This window comes from Procambarus clarkii, chromosome 54 (assembly GCF_040958095.1).
Source record: "Procambarus clarkii isolate CNS0578487 chromosome 54, FALCON_Pclarkii_2.0, whole genome shotgun sequence".
NCBI lineage: Eukaryota > Metazoa > Arthropoda > Malacostraca > Decapoda > Cambaridae > Procambarus > Procambarus clarkii.
In genome coordinates this window covers 23,820,412-23,829,059 of record NC_091203.1, presented here as the reverse complement: position 1 = coordinate 23,829,059, position 8,648 = coordinate 23,820,412, and positions in this window count along the sequence as shown.

The window sequence follows — 8,648 nt, the reverse complement described above, 5'->3', positions numbered from 1 at the left end:
GTAAGGAATCATTCAGAATCTTGTACACCACATATGTAAGACCAATCCTGGAGTATGCGGCCCCAGCATGGAGCCCGTACCTTGTCAAGCACAAGACAAAGCTGGAAAAAGTTGAGAGGTATGCCACTAGACTAGTCCCAGAACTAAGAGGCATGAGTTACGAGGAAAGACTGCGGGAAATGCACCTCACGTCGCTGGAAGACAGAAGAGTAAGGGGGGACATGATCACCACATACAAAATTCTCAGGGTAATTGACAGGGTAGACAAAGATGGAGTATTTAACACGGGTGGTACACGAACAAGGGGACACAGGTGGAAACTGAGTACCCACATGAGCCACAGAGACGTTAGAAAGAACTATTTCAGTGTCAGAGTAGTTAACAGGTGGAATGCATTAGGCAGTGATGTGGTGGAGGCTGACTCCATACACAGTTTATAATGTAGATATGATAGAGCCCAGTAGGCTCAGGAACCTGTACACCAGTTGATTGAGACAGTTGAGAGACGGGACCAAAGAGCCAGAGCTCAACCCCCGCAAACACAACTAGATGACTACACACACAGGTCAACACTGAGTGCTAGCGCTGCCGATGGTCCGAAGCCAAATTCAAAAAGCTTTGGATTTTAGTTTTAAAGGATTAACCAATTTAATTGGCCGGGGAGGGGGGGGGGGGATCCGGATAGAACATTCTGATTTCAAAAGACAGTGAGCCAATTGCGGGAGCCAATTTACCAATTAGCCGTAGCACGGATAAAGGAGGAAAGAAACAATACTAAACTGTTTAATTTAATGCATCCGGGAACTCTTTCGTTACTATCAATGCAAGACACGAAATAGAAACAAATTATTGAGTCAGACTTTAGAGTCAGACTTTAGAGTCAGACTTTAAGAGTCAGACTTTAAGAGTCAGACTTTAGAGTCAGACTTTAAGAGTCAGACTTTAAGAGTCAGACTTTTAGAGTCAGACTTTAGAGTCAGACTTTAAGAGTCAGACTTTTAGAGTCAGACTTTAGAGTCAGACTTTAGAGTCAGACTTCAGAGTCAGACTTTAGAGTCAGGTTGAAGGCCGACTTTACTTCACATGTAGAGTTCAAGAGCTCTAAAGCATCAAATCCTTCCAAGACATAGAAGTAGATGATTCGTTCACCCACACACACACACACACACACACACACACACACACCCACACCCACCCACACCCACACACACACACGCACACCCACACACACACACACCCACACCCACCCACACCCACACACACACACGCACACCCACACACACACACACACACACACCCACACACACACACACACACACACACACACACCCACCCATCCACACACACCCACACCCACACCCACCCACACACACACCCACACACCCACCCACCCACACACACACACACACCCACCCACACACACCCACACCCACACCCACCCACCCACCCACACACACCCACACACACCCCCCCCCACACACCCACCCACACACACCCACCCACACACACCCACACACCCACACACACCCCCCCCACACACCCACCCACACACACCCACCCACCCACACACTAATCTAACAGCTGACTTTAACCACAATCCCAGGCTATAAATTACCTTTAAAAGATATCCACCTAAAACAGACCACCAAACAAACTGTATACCAATTGTATAAGTTTACATACAAGACCAACTTGAGGTAAATGCTGGTTAGGCAACAGGGGAGTTAGTTGATTTATGAAACAAATTAAGATATTAGTCCTGAGATCGAGAGATTGCTTGAGGAGTAGTTTAGACAAACACAGGAATGAGTTTGGGTGGATATACATTCAGGTGACCTCGTGTGGGTTTATAAATCTTCTTTAATTTTTGTTTATGTTAAGAAGAAAGGAGAGGAGAAGAGGCAAGTAATGGAAAAGGAGAAGAAAGAATAACAGAAGGGAAGGAATAAGGAAGATAGGACACAGGGGAGACAGAGAAAGAGAGAGAGAGAGAGAGAGAGAGAGACAGACAGACAGAGACAAAGACAGAGACAGAGACAGAGAGAGACAGAGAGAGAGAGAGAGAGAGAGAGAGAGAGAGAGAGAGAGAAAGAGAGAGACAGACAGACAGACAGACAGACAGACAGACAGACAGACAGACAGACAGACAGACAGACAGACAGACAGACAGACAGAGAGGAAGAGAGAGTGTGAGAGAGACAGAGAGATTCCCGACCATCCACTCGTAGACAGTCGGGGATCGAACACCGACCAGCATACAGCGAAAGGAGCTAGAATATATGAAATTACACGTCTAACTGGTCAAATCCTCCTGATCAACTGAGTTGTAGTGACTGTCCCCATCATGCAGCTTGCTTGAAGCAACAGCCTGACCGAACCAGTCGTCGATAAACATGTCTAACCCTCCCAAAAAACAGACCTTATGGGAGGTGGGAGGGAGAGGGAGAGTAGAAGAACTCTTGAAAGTTCCAACAGGTAAATATAGGTCAACAGGTGAGTTTGAGATGATGAGTGGGAGGCTATTCATCAGCATGAATCATGGGACTGTCAACTCGTTCGAGGCTGACAGCAGCGTAAACACTGTTGGGTCTAACCAGCACCCAACCTTGTACCTTACGAACCCCAAGCTATCCTCTAGATATCAGCTTGGAGATAACCAAGCTATCCTCGCCAGCTATCCTGAGGACTCGTCAGGTATCTTAGAGACTCGCCAGTTATCTTAGAGACTTGCCAGGTATCTTAGAGACTTGCCAGTTATCTTAGAGACTTGCCAGTTATCTTAGAGGCTTGCCAGTTATCTTAGAGACTTGCCAGGTATCTTAGAGACTCGCCAGGTATCTTAGAGACTCGCCAGGTATCTTAGAGACTCGCCAGGTATCTTAGAGACTTGCCAGTTATCTTAGAGTCTCGCCAGTTATCTTAGAGACTCGCCAGCTATCATAGAGACTCGCCAGCTATCTTAGAGACTCGCCAGTTATCTTAGAGACTCGCCAGCTATCTTAGAGACTCGTCAGGTATCTTAGAGACTCGCCAGTTATCTTAGAGACTCGCCAGTTATCTTAGAGACTCGCCAGTTATCTTAGAGACTCGCCAGTTATCTTAGAGACTTGCCAGCTATCTTAAAGACTCACCAGCTATCTTAGAGACTCACTAGCTGTGTTCACTTCCCCACGTAGGAAAGAACCAAGATATCTCCACCCACCACGTAGGAAAGAACCAAGATATCTCCACCCCCCACACAGGAAAGGGGTGGAGATATCTCTATCTCTATCTCTCTATCTTTGACAAGATATCTTCCTTCCTCTCAGACAGGACCATCGTGGCGAAGATGGTGCAACTGTCCCAAGGGATTAATGGTGTACAACCTATAGGAGATTAATCCCCCTCCCTCCACCCCTCGTGGGTCTAGGGAAGCCTTGATTAATCCCTCTGCCTCGCCAGAATGTTAATCGCCCAGTTAATCACCCATTTAGATATTGCCTTTAGCGTTGCAGATATAGCCATTTCGCGAGGGGATATTCGTGCTGTTTTAGACCTAATAGGAATGGTTACCATGACTACATCAGAGGAACACGGGAGATAAGATAAATTAGTGATAAGAGGTCGGGTTACGTGGTTGTAAACCTGGCTTTCAGACCTGGTTGTAAACCTCGCTTTCAGACCTGGTTGTAAACCTCGCTTTCAGACCTGGTTGTAAACCTCGCTTTCAGACCTGGTTGTAAACCTCACTTTCAGACCTGGTTCTAAACCTCACTTTCAGACCTGGTTCTAAACCTCGCTTTCAGACCTGGTTCTAAACCTCACTTTCAGACCTGGTTCTAAACCTCTCTTTCAGACCTGGTTCTAAACCTCACTTTCAGACCTGGTTCTAAACCTCACTTTCAGACCTGGTTCTAAACCTCACTTTCAGACCTGGTTGTAAACCTCCCTTTCAGACCTGGTTCTAAACCTCACTTTCAGACCTGGTTCTAAACCTCACTTTCAGACCTGGTTGTAAACCTCACTTTCAAACCTGGTTGTAAACCTCGCTTTTTAAACATATTTTGGCCCTCAAGTGACAGCTATAAGCAAGACGAGGGGAAGAAACTTGACCTTGTTTTATAAACAAGCCCAAACACCTTAGCTAAACAAGCCCCCAATTAACACCGGAAGTCTTCAAGATGGTTGTAACAGGAGCTGGGGAGACGTCCACACACACCCCCTTCACTGTCACTCACATGTCATCACCAGTGGCTTAAAAAATGATATATATATATGTATATATATATACATATATGTAAGCCCCTCTAGTCATTTCGTCGTGGTTGATTGATGAAGGCAATTCATCATGCATACTGTTGCAAGCAACATTCGCCTAGCATGATGATGGTGGGTTATGGTAGGAATGGTTTACTGAGAGGTTCTGATGGTGGTTGATAAGGGTGCCCAACCAGGATTTTTTTCCAGTAGGCTCGACTACATTTTGGCCTGTGAGTAATGTTGAGTATATCAATCCATTCAATTACTCATTACTCCACCTGTATATCCATCTCTATCCATCCATCTATATATATATATATATATATATATATATATATATATATATATATATATATATATATATATATATATATATATATATATGTGTGTGTGTGTGTGTGTGTGGTTTCCTCCGAGGCTATGGGTCCCTCTTCTTCCAGCCAGGGGTGGTACTCCCTTTCCTATATATATATATGTATATATATATATATATATATATATATATATATATATATATATATATATATATATATATATATAAAGCCTTGATTAATCCCTTTATATATATATATATATATATATATATATATATATATATATATATATATATATATATATATATGTCGTACCTTGTAGCCAGAACGAACTTCTCGGCCTACTATGCAAGGCTCGATTTGCCTAATAGGCTGAGTGATTTTCTTTATTTTCAATAAATTGTTTTCATTTTTTTTTATTTTATTATTATATTATATTAAGAAGATAAATTATTACCTTATGATAGTTAAGGTTAGGTTAGGTTAGGTAGGTTAGGTTAGGTTAGGTTAGGTTAGGTAGGGTAGGTTAGGTTAGGTTAGGTTAGGTAGGTTAGGTTAGGTTAGGTTAGGTTAGGTAGGTTAGGTTAGGTTAGGTAGGTTAGGTTAGGTTAGGTTAGGTAGGTTAGGTTAGGTTAGGTTAGGTTAGGTAGGTTAGGTTAGGTTAGGTTAGGTTAGGTAGGTTAGGTTAGGTTAGGTTAGGTTAGGTTAGGTAGGTTAGGTTAGGTTAGGTTAGGTTAGGTAGGTTAGGTTAGGTTAGGTTAGGTAGGTTAGGTTAGGTTAGGTTAGGTTAGGTTAGGTAGGGTAGGTTAGGTTAGGTTAGGTTAGGTTAGGTAGGTTAGGTTAGGTTAGGTTAGGTTAGGTAGGTTAGGTTAGGTTAGGTTAGGTTAGGTTAGGTTAAGATAGGTTAGGTTAGGTTAGGTTAGGTAGGGTAGGTTAGGTTAGGTTAGGTTAGGTTAGGTAGGTTAGGTTAGGTTAGGTTAGGTTAGGTAGGTTAGGTTAGGTTAGGTTAGGTAGGTTAGGTTAGGTTAGGTTAGGTTAGGTAGGTTAGGTTAGGTTAGGTTAGGTTAGGTAGGTTAGGTTAGGTTAGGTTAGGTTAGGTAGGTTAGGTTAGGTTAGGTTAGGTTAGGTAGGTTAGGTAGGTTAGGTAGGTTAGGTTAGGTTAGGTAGGTTAGGTTAGGTTAGGTAGGGTAGGTTAGGAAGGTTAGGTTAGGTAGGTTAGGTTAGGTTAGGTTAGGTAGGTTAGGTTAGGTTAGGTAGGTTAGGTTAGGTAGGTTAGGTAGGTTAAGATAGGTTAGGTTAGGTTAGGTTAGGTTAGGTTAGGTAGGTTAGGTAGGTTAAGATAGGTTAGGTTAGGTTAGGTTAGGTTAGGTAGGTTAGGTTAGGTAGGTTAGGTTAGGTTAGGTTAGGTAGGTAGGTTAGGTTAGGTTAGGTAGGTTAGGTTAGGTAGGTAGGTTAGGTTACGTTAGGTTAGGTTACGTTAGATAGGTTAGGTTAGGGTAGGTTAGGTTAGGTTAGGTAGGGTAGGTTAGGTTAGGTTAGGTAGGTTAGGTTAGGTTAGGTTAGGTTAGGTAGGTTAGGTAGGGTAGGTTAGGTTAGGTTAGGTTAGGTTAGGTAGGTTAGGTAGGGTAGGTTAGGTTAGGTTAGGTTAGGTTAGGTTAGGTTAGGTTAGGTAGGTTAGGTAGGGTAGGTTAGGTTCAGTTATATATCTACGTTAATTTTAACTCAAATTAACAACAATGAACTCATACATAATGAAATAGATAGCTTTATAATTTCATAAGAAAAATTATAGAAAAATATATATAAATTCAGGAAAGCTTGACTCATTAGATGAAAACGGGCCATATAAACATCAATTAGCTAAGATTTGACGATTATACTCTCATAATTATAGCATTTAGAGTACTAATACATATGCTATAGCCTATTGGTAACCACCATATATAATATAAACTATGTATCATTAGCAGCAAATGTATATAGTTTATGTATAACCACCAATTATGGTATGAGCTGTGTATATTTACCAACCACTTGTATTTAGGTAATACACCCAGCAGAATATATATTAAAATACAATACACTATTTGAGGTAATACTAATTATCAATTAAATAAATTCAATATAAATCATTAAACTAAAAAAATAATAATTGTATAAAATAAATTTATTGAATGTATTGGTAATTAAATCAATTATCTTACGCATATATCTTGTGTGTTGGTGGGGACGCATTGAGATATACCAGAATATTACTGAGGGATGAAATACCTGACTTTGACAGGTGTGTGTGGAGCACCGGTGCTGTGAGGGGTAGTTAGGGCAGCTACACGCACGCACGCACGCACACAGACACATGCACACACACACACACACACACACACACACACTTTCATACTTTTAAAACTAGGTATGATAGGGAAATGGGACAGGAGTCATTGCTGTAAACAACCGATAGCTAGAAAGGCGGGATCCAAGAGTCAATGCTCGATCCTGCAAGCACATATAGGTGAGTACATATAGGTGAGTACACACACACACACACACACACACAGTTGTGTGTTGTCCCCGACAGTTGAGAGACGGGCCGAAAGAGCAAAGCTCAACCCCCGTAAAAACACAACTAGTAAACACACACACACACACACACACACACACACACACACACACACACACACACACACACACAGACTTGTCTTGTGACCATCGTGTTGGGTGGACGTGGGTTGGGAGCTCCTGGTTCACTAGTGGAGTGGGAGGGGTAATCAGGCAACTTCGAAGTGAAAAAGTGTGTACAAGTGAATGAAAAAACCTTGAGTTTTGGCCAGAGCCATAAAGTAGTGAAGAAAAACAGTTTAAATAGCGTAATTCAAAATAGTTGTAGTATTGTGGCAGTGTGTAGTGTGGAGCAGACCTCACCGACCTCTGACCGCGTGACCTCACCCCGGCAGCAACCCTCCTACCACCACGTGGGACGACGCTTGGAGATTCACTCACCTATTGTGTTAGCAGGACGGTAAGATACTTGGAACCCCAGTGGGTAAGGTTGCATTATAGCAATGACTAGGTCAGGAAGGGCGTCTAGATCCAACAGTATTATGATTGAGGAAGAAGATAGGTTTGTGGAGAAGATGATTGGGAAATTTGTAGAGAAGAGGGATGTTTGGATAGGTGATCTAATCCAGGGGATTAAAAGTGAAGTCTTTAATAAGATACAGGGCGAGGTTCAAAGACTCAAACAAGAGTTTATGGATTATATTCAAGAGGAAATCAGGAAGAGCAGGGTAGAATGGCAAGGAGAAATATCTAGGCTTACTAATGAATTTGGCAGGAATAAGGGAAGCTTGGCAGGGGAAGGGGGAGTAGTAGTAGTAGGTGGAGTAGCGGGTGTAGGAGGGGTGGGGGTCAGCCAGGGAGAGGGCCACCAGCATGACCCTGAACTGAGAAAGAGGACAATCATAATCCATGGATTACTTGAAGCCAGGGCACCATCGAGGCAGGAAAGGATGGAGATTGAGGATTTGGAACTACAGGGGATCTTGAGAGACATGAGAGCCCAGATGGCAGGGAATGAGGTGCAAGTCCACCGACGCATTGGACCATACAACTGTAACAGGAAACGACCTGTCCTGGTACAGTTCACTAACGAAGAGGCAGTGGATTACATACTGCATCACAAACACCTACTCAGAGGTAGCGAAAATTACTACAACGTATTTATTGACAAATTCATGACGAAGGAGGAACAGATTGCCCACAGAGCAAGCAAACAACAATACGACTCTTCCCATTTGAGCGCAGCTACACACCCCAGTGCTAAACCACCCCATGCTAACCAGCTCACACGTGCTTCTCAGGTCACCCCTTTCCCAAATCAGCCGCCCCTGCTTATCTCCCCAGCACATCCCTTGACCCCTCTGACCCCACTGGAGTCAAATTCATCCCACATTCCAAGGACCCCCTCATCACCTCAACCCCCAAAACCCGTCCAGCCCTCGTCCCCTCAACCCCGAAAACCCACCCAGCTCTCATCCCCTCAACCCCCAAAACCCATCCAGACCTCATCCCCTCAACCCCAAGAACCCACCCAGACCT